Source organism: Phyllobates terribilis, unplaced genomic scaffold, assembly GCF_046119375.1.
Source record: "Phyllobates terribilis strain yellow unplaced genomic scaffold, ASM4611937v1 Scaffold_12__6_contigs__length_324123572, whole genome shotgun sequence".
NCBI lineage: Eukaryota > Metazoa > Chordata > Amphibia > Anura > Dendrobatidae > Phyllobates > Phyllobates terribilis.
In genome coordinates, this window is record NW_027362772.1 from 150,459,440 (window position 1) to 150,480,319 (window position 20,880).

The 20,880-nt window shown below is 48.9% G+C and overlaps 1 long non-coding RNA gene across 1 annotated transcript; it reads left to right on the forward strand.

Moving 5' to 3' along the window:
* The first annotated feature begins 356 nt into the window (after positions 1 to 356).
* On the forward strand, positions 357 to 16,066 carry LOC141173145 (uncharacterized). The gene is made up of 2 exons (XR_012252594.1): positions 357 to 598; positions 15,636 to 16,066. It is a non-coding gene; the product is annotated as an uncharacterized lncRNA (long non-coding RNA).
* The last annotated feature ends 4,814 nt before the right edge of the window (positions 16,067 to 20,880 follow it).

A 20,880-nucleotide genomic window follows, 5' to 3' on the forward strand; every position in this document is an offset into this window, starting at 1 on the left:
CAATGCTGGATTCACAGCTACACTGCTTAGTACTGATGTATAATGTCCTAAATGCTGCTGCTCCTTTCGGTCTGTACTACAGAGAAAGAAGCAGGAATCCATCATCTGTGTGTGTGCTGTACATATGAAATATCATAGCAGCTAGTCCATCCAATAGCTCAGAGAGAAAATTAGAGCTAGAGCCCGCAGAGAGGGTGCAAGTGACCTCACGGCCAGAAACTGTTTCTCTTCATGTACAGACGACAGATTATTCTGAAAAGTTACCTGAAACGACAGGCGCGTGTTCAATTATGAACTAATTTGTATTCGATTTCTATACATTTTCTAAGTTCTCTAGATTTTTTTTTTACAGGATGAAGGCACCCAAGCTTGCAATACACCCACCCCGATAAACTCTGAAAACGAACTCCCAGATAATGAGGACTTATCCAAGTGTCTAAGCGGCGGACCTCCCCTTGGCTTAGAGGCTACCAGTCCAGAAAGCCCATCTCTTGTAGAAGGGCCACCAGCTAAAAGAAGGAGAAAGTTCAAAGAGGAGAAAGACCATGGAAAAAAAATAAGTCCATCACTTCTTCCATCAGAGCCACTTTTAGAGCAGGTAAAGCAATGCAGAATATAAGTGTTTCCCTTAAAGGGAATGTGTCAGAAAATCACCTAATTGCTTCATCAGGTCTTTGTATTGCATGTAGATTTTAACCCCTTCCCGACCCATGACTTATATTTACTTTGCTCACACGCTGAACCTGCATCTTTCACTGCACTTGATGGCTGATTTAATCAGTCATCCTGTGCCTTTAACAGCCGCAAATGGAATGGAGCTCCACCCGCAGTTGTTAACCAGTTAATTCCTACTGTCAATCTCTAACAAGGGATTTAAAACGCCCAGGCTGGAAGGGCATCATAAATCCCACCCATCGGCTCCCTGTCACGTGATCGTGGGGTGCTGATGTGTTGTCATGATAGTATGGAGTCAGCAGAAGACCGCTGTGCCTGTCATTGTGAATCTCATGTGAACACCGACTCGTGGCCAGTGTTCATAGGAGATAGTGATTTCTGCTATACACAGCAGTGCTGAAGCCCTGCTATGTATAGCACAGGTGATCAGACGATTGCAGCTTCAAGTCTCCAAAGAGGACAATTAAATAAAGTGGGGGAAAAAAATTAAAAATGAAGAAAAAAATATATATATATTTATCTATCTATCTATCTATCTATCTATCTATATATATATTACACACACACACGTTCAAATTACCCCCATTTTGCCCCATTCAAAATAAAACAATTATACACATATTTGGTATCCCTGCGTTCAGAAGTGTCCAATCAAAATCTAACAGTGTAACAAGAAAAAAAATCTAAACTCAGGAATTAAAGTTTTTTTTGCCACCGCAACATTGCAATAAGAGGTGTTCAAAATATTGTATCTACCCCAAAATGGTATCAATAAAAGCGTCAGCTCAGGGCGCAAAAAATAAGAGCTCACCCGACCCCAGATCCCAAAAATGGAGACGCTACAGGTCTCGGAAAATGCTGACAAACGCAAGAAAAAATTTTCTACCAATTTCGAAAATAAAAATTAAACTATACATGTTTGGTATCTGCATACTCGTAATGATGGGAGAAATTCTATTGGGCAGCATGGTGGCTCAGTGGTTAGCACTGCAGCTTTGGGGTCCTGGTTTCAAATCCCACCAGGGACAACATCTGCAAGGAGTTTGTATGTTCTCCCCATGTTTGCGTGGGTTTTATGGATTCTCTGGTTTCCTCCCACACTCCAAAGACATACTGATAGGCAATGTAGATTGTGAGCCCCAATGGGGACAGTGATGATAATGTCTGTAAAGCGCTGCGGAATATATAAAAATATAGATTTATATTTATATAGATTTATATTTATAGCGCTGCACTATATAAAAATAAAGATTTATTATTGCTAGGTCAGTTTTACCATATAGTGAACATGGTAAATGAAAACACAAACAGTTGTGGAATTGCACTTTTTTTTGAAATTTCATCGAACTTAGATTTTTTTTCCCTCATTCTCCAGTACTCTATATGATAAAATCAATGGTGTTGTTCAAAAGTACAACTTGTCCCGCAGAACACAAGCCCCACATGGCCATATTGATGGAAAAATAAAGTTATGGTTCTTGCTTGGAAGAAGGGGAGGGAAAAAACAAAACGTAAAATGACCATGGCGTGAAGGGGGTTACGCTATGGAAAAAAAACAAAACAAATCACAACCTGTATTAAAATAAGAAATTGCAGTTTTCACACCAACCACTAGGACTATAAGGCCACGGTCCCACTATCAGTATTTGGTCAGCATTTTTTCTCAGGAGCGGGTGGTAAATGCAGAATTGGTGACTTGTTTCTATTCTACCCTTTCTCTGATTGTTCCTCACCTGGTTTGGGGGCTCCCACTCCTGAGAAAAAGTACTGATAGTGGTGCCCTGGCCTTAGACTTTTACTGAAATGTTATATCAGACATTAGTCACCTTCCAATCTCAACAACAGTGTCCAACCTCACTTTCAACTATAAAGATCTTTGGGATTAACTTTCTTCTTGCACTTTCATTTTTTTCTTCCCTTCTTCCAAGAGCCATAACTTTTTATATCGTTCCCACAACAGAGCTGTACAAGGGCTTGTTTATTTTCAAAGTGACCATCTGACTTTGGTTGATTCATTGACCAGACCTTCAATATTGATTTCAAAGTTGTAGTTTTGAATGACTTTTTAACATCCCACAAAAATTCCAAATGTTACAAAAATTGTGAACAAGAACCCAAAACCTGCACTTATGACATTACTTTTTGGGGTATTGTTTTCACATTTCATTGTAACTTGTCAACATGATACTCCAGGCGAGGACAATGATGTTGATTTTTTTTTATGTAAAACGGGTTGTCCCGTTTAGAAAACTTTTCCCTTATGTGCACAGTTCTTACCATCCCCAAGCCCAGCGCTGAATCCCCACCGCTACCCCAGTCTCCATTGTTCGGAGACCCAATAATGGACGTACCAGTCAGCGGAGGGATATTTTGAATGATCATCACTAGTGTTGAGCGATACCTTCCGATATCGGGAAATATCGGATCGGATTGGATCGGACCGATACCGAAAAAGTATCGGATATCGCCGATTCCGATACCGGAAACCAATGCAAGTCAATGGGACATAAATATCGGAATTAAAATAAACCCTTTCTTTCCTTGTAGGTTATTTCTACATGAAGGAAAACAACTAAGAATAATGTAGAATGTATTGGGGGAGGTGGGGGAGACAATAAAGGCATAGAGGTTTAGCCCAGTCAAATGGAATAGCAGGAATTAATATTTTTTTATTATGTTCTGAGTTACGGAAATATTAACTATGTTAAGTATTTTTATATTTTGTCAGATATTTATGTTTCACTACTTCCATGCTCTTCACCTTCTTTTTTACTTCTCCCACACTTTCTCCTTCATCATCCTCAGCATCTTTTTCATCCACTTCTTCTTCACCTTCTTCTTCTTCACCTTCTTCGTATTATTCTTTTTTTTACATTCTTCATATTCTACTTCTTCATCTTCTTCATATTCTTCTTCTTCATCATATTCTTATTTGTGACAGGCATTCCTGTAGTTGTTATCTATAAAAGGTTGGACATTACACCTTTCGTTCTGCCCGTCACAAAAGATTTACAACAGGATTTGTCCGCGTTCAGTTTGGCCTGCAGCAGCAGGTCTTTTCCAGGGGCACCACGAGGAGGAACGGACTCACCCCCATACACTGCTTAGTCATCTTCTGCTTATAATTTAGATATTATCTTTTGCTCTGATTTTTAGTCTTATGCTTAATGTTCTTCCGCTTTTTGTTCTGCAGCTTCTTGTATTTCTGCTTCTTGGTTTTCTGTCTCTTGTTTTTCTGTATCTTGGTGCTTGTCTTCTCTTCTTTGTCTTCTTGGTCAACTTCTTCAGGGTCATCTTCTTGGTCTTCTTCGGGGTGGTCTTCAGGGTCGTCGTCTTCGGGGGTCCTCGTCTTCGGGGTCCTCGTCTTCTTCGGGTTGGTCTTCTGGGTCCTCGTCTTCGGGGTCCTCGTCTTCTTCGGGGTGGTCTTCAGGGTCCTCGTCTTCTTCGGGGTGGTCTTCAGGGTCCTCGTCTTCTTCGGGGTGGTCTTCAGGGTCCTCGTCTTCAGGGTCATTGTCTTCGGGGTCCTCGTCTTCTTAGGGTTGGTCTTCAGGGTCCTCGTCTTCAGGGTCCTCGTCAGGGAGATCCAGAGTGATTACCAAGAACCATTTCAAAAAGCTTGAACTTGGAAATGTAGCAGAAGGTACAAGAAAGCTGAGGAACTACCGAGGACCAGCTGACGGTACTGGAACCCGGATGGATAGCAGAAGGTACAAGAGCCAATGGAACTACCGAGGACCAGCTGATGTTACTGGAACTCGGTTACTAAGCAGGAGGTACCTGTGCCAGAAAGCACTACCAAGGACCAGCAGACGTTGGTGGAACTTGGATACCGAGAAGGAGGCACCTAATCCAAAGGCACTGCCGAGAACCAGCTGACGGTACTGGAACCCGGATGGGTAGCAGAAGGTACAAGAGCCAATGGAACTACCGAGGACCAGCTGATGTTACTGGAACCCGGATGGGTAGCAGAAGGTACAAGAGCCAATGGAACTACCGAGGACCAGCTGATGTTACTGGAACTCGGTTACTAAGCAGGAGGTACCTGTGCCAGAAAGCACTACCAAGGACCAGCAGACGTTGGTGGAACTTGGATACCGAGAAGGAGGCACCTAATCCAAAGGCACTGCCGAGAACCAGCTGACGGTACTGGAACCCGGATGGGTAGCAGAAGGTACCCATGTAAAAAAAAAGTTCAAGGCCGCGAGCCGGCCGCAGTTACCAAAACCCACAGTCCTACAGAGGGTGCTTGTCCTATTGGCACTATGGAACCAGCCTTCATTGCCAGATCCCGCAGCCCACATAGGAGTCACCTAAACTGCAGGCACCATAGAGTCGGCTAACCCGACCGCAACACGACAGGACAACGCATTGGAGGCAAAGTGACGTTGACACTACCCGGAAACAGCTGGCGTGCTGGAACCAGGCTGGGCAGGAGGGAGTACCCGTGCCAAAGACACTGCCGAGAACCAGCTGACGGTACTGGAACCCGGATGGGTAGCAGAAGATACAAGAGCAAATGGAACTACCGAGGACCAGCTGACGGTACTGGAACCCGGATGGGTAGCAGAAGGTACAAGAGCCAATGGAACTACCGAGGACCAGCTGATGTTACTGGAACTCGGTTACTAAGCAGGAGGTACCTGTGCCAGAAAGCACTACCAAGGACCAGCAGACGTTGGTGGAACTTGGATACCGAGAAGGAGGCACCTAATCCAAAGGCACTGCCGAGAACCAGCTGACGGTACTGGAACCCGGATGGGTAGCAGAAGATACAAGAGCAAATGGAACTACCGAGGACCAGCTGACGGTACTGGAACCCGGATGGGTAGCAGAAGGTACAAGAGCCAATGGAACTACCGAGGACCAGCTGATGTTACTGGAACTCGGTTACTAAGCAGGAGGTACCTGTGCCAGAAAGCACTACCAAGGACCAGCAGACGTTGGTGGAACTTGGATACCGAGAAGGAGGCACCTAATCCAAAGGCACTGCCGAGAACCAGCTGACGGTACTGGAACCCGGATGGGTAGCAGAAGATACAAGAGCAAATGGAACTACCGAGGACCAGCTGACGGTACTGGAACCCGGATGGGTAGCAGAAGATACAAGAGCAAATGGAACTACCGAGGACCAGCTGACGGTACTGGAACCCGGATGGGTAGCAGAAGGTACAAGAGCCAATGGAACTACCGAGGACCAGCTGATGTTACTGGAACTCGGTTACTAAGCAGGAGGTACCTGTGCCAGAAAGCACTACCAAGGACCAGCAGACGTTGGTGGAACTTGGATACCGAGAAGGAGGCACCTAATCCAAAGGCACTGCCGAGAACCAGCTGACGGTACTGGAACCCGGATGGGTAGCAGAAGGTACCCATGTAAAAAAAAAGTTCAAGGCCGCGAGCCGGCCGCAGTTACCAAAACCCACAGTCCTACAGAGGGTGCTTGTCCTATTGGCACTATGGAACCAGCCTTCATTGCCAGATCCCGCAGCCCACATAGGAGTCACCTAAACTGCAGGCACCATAGAGTCGGCTAACCCGACCGCAACACGACAGGACAACGCATTGGAGGCAAAGTGACGTTGACACTACCCGGAAACAGCTGGCGTGCTGGAACCAGGCTGGGCAGGAGGGAGTACCCGTGCCAAAGACACTGCCGAGAACCAGCTGACGGTACTGGAACCCGGATGGGTAGCAGAAGATACAAGAGCAAATGGAACTACCGAGGACCAGCTGACGGTACTGGAACCCGGATGGGTAGCAGAAGGTACAAGAGCCAATGGAACTACCGAGGACCAGCTGATGTTACTGGAACTCGGTTACTAAGCAGGAGGTACCTGTGCCAGAAAGCACTACCAAGGACCAGCAGACGTTGGTGGAACTTGGATACCGAGAAGGAGGCACCTAATCCAAAGGCACTGCCGAGAACCAGCTGACGGTACTGGAACCCGGATGGGTAGCAGAAGATACAAGAGCAAATGGAACTACCGAGGACCAGCTGACGGTACTGGAACCCGGATGGGTAGCAGAAGGTACAAGAGCCAATGGAACTACCGAGGACCAGCTGATGTTACTGGAACTCGGTTACTAAGCAGGAGGTACCTGTGCCAGAAAGCACTACCAAGGACCAGCAGACGTTGGTGGAACTTGGATACCGAGAAGGAGGCACCTAATCCAAAGGCACTGCCGAGAACCAGCTGACGGTACTGGAACCCGGATGGGTAGCAGAAGGTACCCATGTAAAAAAAAAGTTCAAGGCCGCGAGCCGGCCGCAGTTACCAAAACCCACAGTCCTACAGAGGGTGCTTGTCCTATTGGCACTATGGAACCAGCCTTCATTGCCAGATCCCGCAGCCCACATAGGAGTCACCTAAACTGCAGGCACCATAGAGTCGGCTAACCCGACCGCAACACGACAGGACAACGCATTGGAGGCAAAGTGACGTTGACACTACCCGGAAACAGCTGGCGTGCTGGAACCAGGCTGGGCAGGAGGGAGTACCCGTGCCAAAGACACTGCCGAGAACCAGCTGACGGTACTGGAACCCGGATGGGTAGCAGAAGATACAAGAGCAAATGGAACTACCGAGGACCAGCTGACGGTACTGGAACCCGGATGGGTAGCAGAAGGTACAAGAGCCAATGGAACTACCGAGGACCAGCTGATGTTACTGGAACTCGGTTACTAAGCAGGAGGTACCTGTGCCAGAAAGCACTACCAAGGACCAGCAGACGTTGGTGGAACTTGGATACCGAGAAGGAGGCACCTAATCCAAAGGCACTGCCGAGAACCAGCTGACGGTACTGGAACCCGGATGGGTAGCAGAAGGTACCCATGTAAAAAAAAAGTTCAAGGCCGCGAGCCGGCCGCAGTTACCAAAACCCACAGTCCTACAGAGGGTGCTTGTCCTATTGGCACTATGGAACCAGCCTTCATTGCCAGATCCCGCAGCCCACATAGGAGTCACCTAAACTGCAGGCACCATAGAGTCGGCTAACCCGACCGCAACACGACAGGACAACGCATTGGAGGCAAAGTGACGTTGACACTACCCGGAAACAGCTGGCGTGCTGGAACCAGGCTGGGCAGGAGGGAGTACCCGTGCCAAAGACACTGCCGAGAACCAGCTGACGGTACTGGAACCCGGATGGGTAGCAGAAGATACAAGAGCAAATGGAACTACCGAGGACCAGCTGACGGTACTGGAACCCGGATGGGTAGCAGAAGGTACAAGAGCCAATGGAACTACCGAGGACCAGCTGATGTTACTGGAACTCGGTTACTAAGCAGGAGGTACCTGTGCCAGAAAGCACTACCAAGGACCAGCAGACGTTGGTGGAACTTGGATACCGAGAAGGAGGCACCTAATCCAAAGGCACTGCCGAGAACCAGCTGACGGTACTGGAACCCGGATGGGTAGCAGAAGGTACCCATGTAAAAAAAAAGTTCAAGGCCGCGAGCCGGCCGCAGTTACCAAAACCCACAGTCCTACAGAGGGTGCTTGTCCTATTGGCACTATGGAACCAGCCTTCATTGCCAGATCCCGCAGCCCACATAGGAGTCACCTAAACTGCAGGCACCATAGAGTCGGCTAACCCGACCGCAACACGACAGGACAACGCATTGGAGGCAAAGTGACGTTGACACTACCCGGAAACAGCTGGCGTGCTGGAACCAGGCTGGGCAGGAGGGAGTACCCGTGCCAAAGACACTGCCGAGAACCAGCTGACGGTACTGGAACCCGGATGGGTAGCAGAAGGTACAAGAGCCAATGGAACTGCCGAGAACCAGCTGGCGGTGCTGGAGCCCAGGGTAAATACTAAAAACAGAAGAGCCAGAGGTGTATTTGGAGGAGGTTTTAAATCCGTACTACAGTGGATGTGGACAAAGCAGGAGAATTTGCCGGACACACAGCTGGGGATCAGCTGACGTTACTGAATCCCAATAACACTGGAGCAAGCGTTGACTGTGCAGACGGCACTTCTGAGCAGCAACTAGCGGTATTGGAGCCCAGGGTAAATACTAAAAACGGAGGAGCCAGAGGTGTAATTGGAGCAAGTTTTAAATAAGTAGCACAGTGAATATGGACAGAGCAGGAGAAATTGCCGTGAACACAGCAGGGGAACAGCTGACGTTACCGAACCCCAATAACACCGCAGCAAGTGTTGACTGTGCAGACGGCACTTCCGAGCGCCAACTGGCGGTGCTGGAGCCCAGGGATAAGAATGAAAACAGAGGAGCCAGAGGTGTAATTCGAGCAACTTTAAAATGTGTAGTACAGTGGATGTGGACAAAGCAGGAGAAATTGCCGTCCGCACAGCAGGAGAACAGCTGACGTTACTGAACCCCAATAACACGGCAGCAAGTGTTGACTGTGCAGACAGCACTTCCGAGCGCCAACTGGCGGTGTTGGAGCCCAGGGTAAATACTAAAAACGGAGGAGCCAGAGGTGTAATTGGAGCAAGTTTTAAATAAGTAGCACAGTGAATATGGACAGAGCAGGAGAAATTGCCGTGAACACAGCAGGGGAACAGCTGACGTTACCGAACCCCAATAACACCGCAGCAAGTGTTGACTGTGCAGACGGCACTTCCGAGCGCCAACTGGCGGTGCTGGAGCCCAGGGATAAGAATGAAAACAGAGGAGCCAGAGGTGTAATTGGAGCAACTTTAAAATCTGTAGTAGTGAGAATGTGGACAGAGCAGGAGAAATTGCCGTCCGCACAGCAGGGGAACAGCTGACGTTACTGAACCCCAATAACATGGTAGCAAGTGTTGACTGTGCAGACAGCACTTCCGAGCGCCAACTGGCGGTGCTGGAGCCCAGGGATAAGAATGAAAACAGAGGAGCCAGAGGAGTAATTGGAGCAACTTTAAAATGTGTAGTACAGTGGATGTGGACAAATCAGGAGAAATTGCCGTCCGCACAGCAGGAGAACAGCTGACGTTACTGAACCCCAATAACACGGCAGCAAGTGTTGACTGTGCAGACGGCACTTCCGAGCGCCAACTGGCGGTGCTGGAGCCCAGGGATAAGAATGAAAACAGAGGAGCCAGAGGAGTAATTGGAGCAACTTTAAAATGTGTAGTACAGTGGATGTGGACAAATCAGGAGAAATTGCCGTCCGCACAGCAGGAGAACAGCTGACGTTACTGAACCCCAATAACACGGCAGCAAGTGTTGACTGTGCAGACGGCACTTCCGAGCGCCAACTGGCGGTGTTGGAGCTCAGGGATAATACTGAAAACAGAGGAGCCAGAGGTGTAATTGGAGCAACTTTAAAATCTGTAGTAGTGAGAATGTGGACAGAGCAGGAGAAATTGCCGTCCGCACAGCAGGGGAACAGCTGACGTTACTGAACCCCAATAACATGGTAGCAAGTGTTGACTGTGCAGACAGCACTTCCGAGCGCCAACTGGCGGTGCTGGAGCCCAGGGATAAGAATGAAAACAGAGGAGCCAGAGGAGTAATTGGAGCAACTTTAAAATGTGTAGTACAGTGGATGTGGACAAATCAGGAGAAATTGCCGTCCGCACAGCAGGAGAACAGCTGACGTTACTGAACCCCAATAACACGGCAGCAAGTGTTGACTGTGCAGACGGCACTTCCGAGCGCCAACTGGCGGTGTTGGAGCTCAGGGATTACAGTTCAGGTGGTAGAAACATGAACAGAACAGGAGACCTGGATACTGTTGCCAACCAATTATTTATTCTGGAAGAGGACTGGCAAATTCATGAGAGATCCAGGCCTTGTTCATTTTGAGAAAAGTAAACCGGTCAACGTTATCGGAGGATAGTCGCATGCGACGGTCTGTTAGTACACCACCTGCGGCACTAAAGACGCGTTCCGATAATACACTAGCAGCAGGGCAAGCTAGCACCTCCAGTGCATACTGACTAAGCTCTGGCCATGTATCCAGCTTACAGACCCAAAACTTGAAGGGAGAAGAGCCGTCTGGGAGTACACTAAGAGGGCAAGACATGTAGTCTGTCACCATCTGACGGAAACGTTGCCTCCTGCTGACTGGAGCTGTCTGTGATGGTGTAGACATTTGTGGCGGCGGGGACACAAAACTTTGCCACATTTCGGCCATACTGGTCTTGCCTTGTGCTGAGGCGCTGCTTCTGCTCCCTCTTTGTGCAGAGCTTCCTCCACTGCCTCGACGCACTGAGCTGCTTTGTAAAGCACTAGCAGCACTGCTCTCGGTTGGAATGGAGAACATGATGGAATGCACCAGTGCGTCTTGGTACTCCCGCATTTTACGCTCCCGGTTCAATGGTGTTATGAGGCTTTGTAAGTTGTCCCGGTAGCGAGGATCTAGGAGGGTGGACACCCAATAATCAACCGTGTTGAGAATGTGGGCGATGCGGCGGTCGTTTCTGAGGCACTGCAGCATGAAATCAACCATGTGCTGCAGACTGCCAACTGGCCAAGAAACGCTGTCCCTTGCTTGAGGCGTGATCTCTGCCTGCTCTGCATCACCCCACCCTCGCTCTAGATACTGACTACTAGAGCATTGTGTACCTCCCTCCTCTGGACAGATGTCTTCCTCATCCATTGACTCCTCCTCATCCTCCTCACAAAGTGTCCCCTGCCTAGGCCTTTGTGAGGAACCACGTTGCGCAGACTGTAGAGAAGCAGATGGCATTTGTGACTCCTCATCCTCCACCTCTTCCAAAACCTCGTCCCTTAGTGCTTGCAGTGTTTTTTCAAGCAGGCAGATAAGGGGGATAGTCATGCTGACTAGTGCATCATCTGCACTCGCCATCCGCGTGGAATAATCGAAGGCACGCAAAACGTGGCAAATGTCCTTCATAGAGGCCCACTCAGTGGTGGTGAAGTGTGAACGGCGCGCACTGCGACTTGTTTGCGCCTGCTGCAGCTGGTACTCCATTACTGCTGCCTGCTGCTCACACAACCTCTCCAACATATGTAACGTTGAATTCCACCTGGTGGGTAGGTCACATATGATGCGATGTTCCGGAAGACATAATCGGCGCTGCAGAGCTGCAATGCGTGATCTTGCATTGCTGGAACGCCGCAAGTGAGCGCACTCTATGCGGACCTTGTGAAGCAGTGCATCAAGATCCGGATAGTCCCTCAAAAAACTCTGCACGACCAAGTTGAGCACATGTGCCAGACATGGGATGTGAGTGAGGTTGCCTAGGCCCAGAGCTGCCACCAGATTTCGGCCATTGTCACACACTACCATGCCTGGCTGGAGATTCGCTGGCACAAACCACACGTCACTCTGCTGCTTGATGGCATTCCAGAGCTCCTGCGCTGTGTGGCTTCGATTCCCCAAAGAAATTAATTTTAATACGGCCTGTTGACGTTTGGCCACGGCTGTGCTCATATCGGTCATCATAACAGGTAACCGTTCACGGGTCGATGTGGAGGTAGACCGTGACGGCTCCTGCAGCGCTGATTCAGAGGAACTGGAGTATGAGGAGGAGTCAATGTGTACAGACTGGATTCCTGCAATCTTTGGAGTTGGCAGAACACGTACAGCGCCACTCTCAAGATCTGTACCCGGCTCCACAACATTTACCCAATGGGCAGTGAGGGAAAGGTATCGTCCCTGTCCATGCTTACTGGTCCACGCATCAGTGGTCAGGTGGACCTTGCTACTGACGGCGTTTTGTAGCGCATGTTTAATTTTTCCCTCCACATGATGTTGCAGGGCAGGGACGGCTTGCCTGCTGAAATAAAAGCGGCTGGGCACGTTGTATTGTGGGACTGCCAATGCCATAAAGTTACGGAATGTGTCAGTCTCCACCAGCCTGAATGATAGCATTTCAAGGGCCAGTAGTTTAGCAATGCCAGCATTCAGAGCCTGTGCTCGGGGGTGGTTTGCCGAGTATGGGCGCCTTTTCTCCCATGCCTGTGCTAACGATGGCTGTAGACTGGCCTGGGAGTGTGAGGATGACTGGGAAAGTGGTGCTGTGGGTGGAATTACACTGTGTCTCTGTACAACAGTGCCAGAGATTCTTCCATGGCGATCCTGTGAGGAAGCCGAATCAGCTGTGTGTGAGCTGGAGGAAGAGGCTACAACACGAGCTGAAGAGGTGGTAGGTGGCGCTGTAGGTTGGCCTAGGTCTTCAGTGTGTTTGTGTAACTCCACCACGTGCTTGGTCCGCACATGTTTCCACATATTTGTGGTATTGAGGTTGCTGACACTTTTCCCTCTTTTCACCTTCTGATTACACAGCTTGCATTTGACAAAGCAAATGTCATCTGCAACTGTGTCAAAAAAGGACCAGGCACTGCAAGTCTTGGGAGCGCCCGCTTTGGATTTTGGAAGAGCCATGCTCCTAATGGGTGCCGAAGTGGAGGCTACAGGCAACCAAGTCTGCCCCCTCCCTCTCCCTCCTTTTTGGGCCGTTCGGGGAATCTCTTCCTCAGAGCTGCTCCCACCACCTTCCTGTCCCTCACGCCATGATGGGTCAAGGACCTCATCATCTACACCACCCTCTTCAAACAACTGCTTCTCCTGGGTAGTCTCGACAGCACAGTACGCACCAGAAAGTGGCACCTGAGTCTCATCATCAGATGCGTACTGAGGTGTGCTGCTGACCATAGGCACTGGCCCACCCGCCTCTTCAGATTCAGAGAGACAAAACGGTTGCGCATCACTGCATACTACCTCTTCTTCAAATTCTCGAATTCTGCTTGGCTGGCCCCCTCTTTCCAAGCCAAGAGATTCAGAGAACAGAAGTAGAGATGGCTCCTGTCCAGGGCTCTCTGACTGCCTGGGCAATTTGGCAGGTGGTGAAGAGACAGATGGGTGCTCTTCAGTGCTCAGGACCTGAGAGGATCTGGAACTAATTGAAGTCGATGCGTTAGCTGCCATCCATCCGACAACGGCTTCAATTTGGTCCTCGCGCAGCAGTGGGGTACGGCTAGCTCCTACAAAGCTGCGCATAAAGGACTGTTCCCTGGTAAAACTGGGGGATGCTGAGTCACTGGTGCCCGCAGCAGGCACAGAATCCCCACGTCCTCTCCCTGCAGGCACAGAATCCTCACGTCCTCTCCCTGCAGAAACTCCACGCCCACGCCCACGACCACGACCACATGCCTTACTCCCTGCCTTCTTCATCTTGGTAGACTGATAAAGATAGGCAGAAAAGTACTAAGGGCTTAGTGTGCTTATTCCTGAACAGCTGCTAACAGGTATAAGAAACACTAATTTTATAAAGTGTGGACTAGACTTTAATATGAGCTAATGTGGCCTACACAACTGTAAAGTGGAGTGTTTGGTGAACTTTATTTAGGTTTTTTTTGTCACAAAAAGACACTGGATGTGCCTAAAGATGTAATAACGATAGTATCACAAACTTTTTGTAGCTATTACAATGTAGGAAGGTAACCTACAATGCAATAGATGAGGCTGCAAAAAATAGGCTAATACTAATCTGGCTGGGGCTGCAGGGCCCAATGCTGCAGAAAGGCTCCTCTATCTACTCCTATATAGTGTGTTTGGAATCAATTTAGCTGAATATGGATGGAACCACCACACTAATAGGAGATATCAGGAAAAATTATGAATTGGCAATAAAGGACAATGTATGAGGCAGTGACACACACTGAGTGCACTACAACCAGACGGGGTTGAAGCACACACTACAGGGTGAGCTGCACTCACACACCAGACCTTGCAGACAGCGGTGAACAGTACAGATGCAGAGCACTGTGCACTAGTGCTGCAAGACGGAAAAAAAATTCTCTATCTACTCCTATATAGTGTGTTTGGAACCAATTTAGCTGAATACAGATGGAACCACCACACTAATAGGAGATATCAGGAAAAATTATGAATTGGCAATAAAGGACAATGTATGAGGCAGTGACACACACTGAGTGCACTACAACCAGACGGGGTTGAAGCACACACTACAGGGTGAGCTGCACTCACACACCAGACCTTGCAGACAGCGGTGAACAGTACAGATGCAGAGCACTGTGCACTAGTGCTGCAAGACGGAAAAAAATTTCTCTATCTACTCCTATATAGTGTGTTTGGAACCAATTTAGCTGAATACAGATGGAACCACCACACTAATAGGAGATATCAGGAAAAATTATGAATTGGCAAAAAAGGACAATGTATGAGGCAGTGACACACACTGAGTGCACTACAACCAGACTTGGCTGAAGCACACACTACAGGGTGAGCTGCACTCACACACACAGACCTTGCAGATAGCGGTGAACAGCACAGGGAACTGTGCACTAGCACTGCAAGGCACAGTGATTTAGAAAGTAGCTTGGGTAAAGCAGTATAGAGCAAATAGGTAGCTAAAACTGTCCCTCAGAACAACAGCATCCTATCCCTAACTGAATTCACAGCAGAGTGAGCTCAAAATGGCGGCGGTGGCTTTTATAGTGCATCATGACATCATTTCAGCAGCCAATCACAGCCATGCCATTAGTTAAGATGCCTACATGCCTAACAGGATGTGCCCACACTTCTTAGGATCCTCATTGGCTGAATAAAATGAAAATGTCTCATTGCATTATGGGAACTTCCGATTCCGGTATACGATATTGCAATAGTATCGGAATTAAGTATCGGAATTCCGATACCGCGAATATCGGCCGATACCCGATATTTCAGTATCGGAATGCTCAACACTAATCATCACTTCGATCAAGAAGAATATATCCAGCAGTGCCGCCATCACACGATAAAAGGATGGACGTGGTGTAGGATCTATGTCAATGTCATGAGATTATTCAATTGCAAAAATTTGGACGCCCGACTGCCGCTTCCTTCATTCTCTTTGGTTCCACCAGAAAAAGCCAAGCACATTCCATAGGGAACGAATAACGCAGTGGTTGGACGTCCAACTGTTCTGCCGATCGGTGGTCGTACACCCACCAAGCAGAATCAATAGGGCACATTAATGTAACTCCTGTATTTCATCCCGCCATCACTCACATCTTTGTCGCTCTGTTCCAGGTTAAGATTGAAGAGGATTATTTGTGTGACGGAGACGAGGAGCTTAATCTGAGCTGGCGTCCTCTCAGCCCACGAGACAAGATCCTGCAGTACACAAAGTTTTCCAGCCCGGATTTTGATTGATACATAATACTAAAAATGTGATTACTGGAGACGCTGTGCCTTTAATGGAAGAATGCGGCCGGCGTCTCTGCAACCGGATTGTGTGCGGATGGTGCGCCTCGCTGTGACGTCTTTGCTGCATTCCATGATTGGTCTCCTGCTGCCCCCCACTGGTTTGTCTGAGACATTTCACCTCTGATGTGCCCCGTTATTTCAGCCATTTATCTGTCCGCTATTTCAATACTATGAGAAAGGATCAGATCCTGGTTTTATACTTTTCTATGTGGATGTAATGTTTTTCTGTGCAGTAAACGTACAGCGTCCGTGTGTCTGCGCATTTCATGGAATCCATCTAATCTTCTGTATATTGCGACTCCTTTATGATCATTTCTAACCTTCCTCCTGATGGCTATACATTAGTGTTGAGCATTCCGATACTGAAATATCAGGTATCGGCCGATATTCGCGGTATCGGAATTCCGATACTTAGTTCCGATACTTTTAGAATATCGTATACCAGAATCGGAAGTTCCCATAATGCAATGAGCCAGTTTCATTTTATTCAGCCAATGAGGATCCTCAGAAGTGTGGGCACATCCTGTTAGGCATGTAGGCATGTTAACTAATGGCATGGCTGTGATTGGCTGCTGAAATGATGTCATGACGCACTATAAAAGCCGCCGCCGCCATTTTCAGCTCACTCTGCTGTGAATTCAGTTAGGGATAGGATGCTGTTGTTCTGAGGGACAGTTTTAGCTACCTATTTGGTCTATTCTGCTTTACCCAAGCTACTTTATAAATCGCTGTGCCTTGCAGCTCTAGTGCACAGTTCTCTGTGCTGTTCACCGCTGTCTGCAAGGTCTCTGTGTGTGAGTGCAGCTCACGCTGTAGTGTGTGCTTCAGCCACGTCTGGTTGTAGTGCGCTCAGCGTGCGTCACTGCCTCATACATTGTCCTTTTTTGCTAATTGATCATTTTTCCTGATTTCTCCTATTAGTGTGGTGGTTCCATCCGTATTCAGCTACATTACTTCCAAACACACTATATAGGAGTAGATGGAGGAGCCTTTCTGCAGCATTGTGCCCTGCAGCCCCAGCCAGATTAGTATTAGCCTATTTTTTGTAGCCTCATCTATTGCATTGTAGGTTACCTTCCTACATTGTAATAGCTACAAAAAGTTTGTGATACTATCGGTATTACATCTTTGGGCACATCCAGTGTCTTTTTGTGACAAAAAAAACCTAAATAAAGTTCACCAAACACTCCACTTTACAGTTGTGTAGGCCACATTAGCTCATATTAAAGTCTAGTCCACACTTTATAAAATTAGTGTTTCTTATACCTGTTAGCAGCTGTTCAGGAATAAGCACACTAAGCCCTTGGTAGTTTTCTGCCTATCTTTATCAGTCTACCAAGATGAAGAAGGCAGGGAGTAAGGTATGTGGTCGTGGCCGTGGGCGTGGAGTTTCTGCAGGGAGAGGACGTGGGGATTCTGTGCCTGCAGGGAGAGGACGTGGGGATTCTGTGCCTGCTGCGGGCACCAGTGACTCAGCATCCCCAGTTTTACCAGGGAACAGTCCTTTATGCGCAGCTTTGTAGGAGCTAGCCGTACCCCACTGCTGCGGGAGGACCAAATTGAAGCCGTTGTCGGATGGATGGCAGCTAACGCATCGACTTCAATTAGTTCCAGATCCTCTCAGGTCCTGAGCACTGAAGAGCACCCATCTGTCTCTTCACCACCTGCCAAATTGCCCAGGCAGTCAGAGAGCCCTGGACAGGAGCCATCTCTACTTCTGTTCTCTGAATCTCTTTGCTTGGAAAGAGGGGGCCAGCCAAGCAGAATTCGAGAATTTGAAGAAGAGGTAGTATGCAGTGATGCGCAACCGTTTTGTCTCTCTGAATCTGAAGAGGCGGGTGGGCCAGTGCCTATGGTCAGCAGCTCACCTCAGTACGCATCTGATGATGAGACTCAGGTGCCACTTTCTGGTGCGTACTGTGCTGTCGAGACTACCCAGGAGAAGCAGTTGTTTGAAGAGGGTGGTGTAGATGGTGAGGTCCTTGACCCATCATGGTGTGAGGGACAGGAAGGTGGTGGGAGCAGCTCTGAGGAAGAGATTCCCCGAACGGCCCAAAAAGGAGGGAGAGGGAGGGGGCAGACTTGGTTGCCTGTAGCCTCCACTTCGGCACCCATTAGGAGCATGGCTCTTCCAAAATCCAAAGCGGGCGCTCCCAAGACTTGCAGTGCCTGGTCCTTTTTTGACACAATTGCAGATGACATTTGCTTTGTCAAATGCAAACTGTGTAATCAGAAGGTGAAAAGAGGGAAAGGTGTCAGCAACCTCAATACCACAAATATGTGGAAACATGTGCGGACCAAGCACATGATGGAGTTACAAAAACACACTGAAGACCTAGGCCAACCTACAGCGCCACCTACCACCTCTTCAGCTCGTGTTGTAGCTTCTTCCTCCAGCTCACACACAGCTGGTTCGGCTTCCTCACAGGATCGCTATGGAAGAATCTCTGGAACTGTTGTACAGAGACACAGTGTAATTCCACCCTCAGCACCACTTTCCCTGTCATCCTCACACTCCTAGGCCAGTCTACAGCCATCGTTAGCACAGGCATGGGAGAAAAGGCGCCCATACTCGGCAAACTACCCCCGAGCATAGGCTCTGAATGCTGGCATTGCTAAACTACTGGCCCTTGAAATGCCATCATTCAGGCTGGTGGAGATTGACACCTTCCGTAACTTTATGGCATTTGCAGTCCCACAATACGTGCCCAGCTGCTTTTATTTCAGCAGGCAAGCCGTCGCTGCCCTGCAACAGCATGTCGAGGGAAAAATTAAACATGCGCTACAAAACACCGTCAGTAGCAAGGTCCACCTGACCACCGATGCGTGGACCAGTAAGCATGGACAGGGACGATACCTTTCCCTCACTGCCCATTGGGTAAATGTTGTGGAGCCGGGTACAGATCTTGAGAGTGGCGCTGTACGTGTTCTGCCAACTCCAAGTATTGCAGGAATCCAGTCTGTACACATTGACTCCTCCTCATACTCCAGTTCCTCTGAATCAGCGCTGCAGGAGCCGTCACGGTCTACCTCCACATCGACCCGTGAACGGTTACCTGTTATGATGACCGATATGAGCACAGCAATGGCCAAACGTCAACAGGACGTATTAAAATTAATTTCTTTGAGGAATTGAAGCGACACAGCGCAGGAGCTCTGGAATGCCATCAAGCAGCAGAGTGACGTGTGGTTTGTGCCAGCGAATCTCCAGCCAGGCATGGTAGTGTGTGACAATGGCCGAAATCTGGTGGCAGCTCTGGCCCTAGGCAACCTCACTCACATCCCATGTCTGGCACATGTGCTCAACTTGGTCGTGCAGAGTTTTTTGAGGGACTATCCGGATCTTGATGCACTGCTTCACAAGGTCCGCATAGAGTGCGCTCACTTGCGGCGTTCCAGCAATGCAAGATCGCGCATTGCAGCTCTGCAGCGCTGATTACGTCTTCCGGAACATCGCATCATATGTGACCTACCCTACAGGTGGAATTCAACGTTACATATGTTGGAGAGGTTGTGTGAGCAGCAGGCAGCAGTAATGGAGTACCAGCTACAGCAGGCGCAAACAAGTCGCAGTGCGCGCCGTTCACACTTCACCACCACTGAGTGGGCCTCTATGAAGGACATTTGCCACGTTTTGCGTGCCTTCGATTATTCCACGCGGATGGCGAGTGCAGATGATGCACTAGTCAGGATGACTATCCCCCTTTTCTGCCTGCTTGAAAAAACACTGCAAGCACTAAGGGAGGAGGTTTTGGAAGAGGTGGAGGATGAGGAGTCACAAATGCCATCTGCTTCTCTACAGTCTGCGCAACATGCTTCCTCACAAAGGCCTAGGCAGGGGACACTTTGTGAGGAGGATGAGGAGGAGTCAATGGAGGAGGAAGACATCTGTCCAGAGGAGGGAGGTACACAATGCTCTAGTAGTCAGTATCTAGAGCGAGGGTGGGGTGATGCAGAGCAGGCAGAGATCACGCCTCAAGCAGGGGACAGCGTTTCTTGGCCAGTTGGCAGTGTGCAGCACATGGTTGATTTCATGCTGCAGTGCCTGAGAAACGACCGCCTCATCGCCCACATTCTCAACATGGCTGATTATTGGGTGTCCACCCTGCTAGATCCTCGCTACCGGGACAACTTACAAAGCCTCATAACACCGTTGAACCGGGAGCGTAAAATGCGGGAGTACCAAGACGCACTGGTGCATTCCATCATGTTCTCCATTCCAACCGAGCGCATTGCTGCTAGTGCTTTACAAAGCAGCTCAGTGCGGCGAGGCAGTGGAGGAAGCTCTGCACAAAGAGGGAGCAGAAGCAGCGCCTCAGCACAAGGCAAGACCAGTATGGCCCAAATGTGGCAAAGTTTTGTGTCCCCGCCGCCACAAATGTCTACACCATCACAGACGGCTCCAGTCAGCAGGAGGCAACGTTTCCGTCAGATGGTGACAGACTACATGTCTTGCCCTCTCAGTGTACTCCAAGACGGCTCTTCTCCCTTCAAGTTTTGGGTCTGTAAGCTGGATACATGGCCAGAGCTTAGCCAGTATGCATTGGAGGTGCTAGCTTGCCCTGCTGCTAGCGTATTATCGGAACGCGTCTTTAGTGCCGCAGGTGGTGTACTAACAGACCATCGCATGCGACTATCCTCCGATAACGTTGACCGGCTTACGTACTTTTCTCAAAATGAACAAGGCCTGGATCTCGCATGAATTTGCCAGTCCTCTTCCAGAATAAATAATTGGTTGGCAACAGTATCCAGGTCTCCTGTGTGTTCATGTTTCTACCACCTGAACTGTAATCCCTGAGCTCCAACACCGCCAGTTGCTGCTCAGAAGTGCCGTCTGCACAGTCAATGCTTGCTCCAGTGTTATTGGGGTTCAGTAAAGTCAGCTGATCTCCAGCTGTGTGTCCGGCAAATTCTCCTGCTCTGTCCACATCCACTGTACTACTGATTTAAAACTTGCTCCAATTACACCTCTGGCTCCTCTGTTTTCAGTATTATCCCTGAGCTCCAACACCACCAGTTGGCGCTCAGAAGTGCTGTCTGCACAATCAACACTTGCTGCCATGTTATT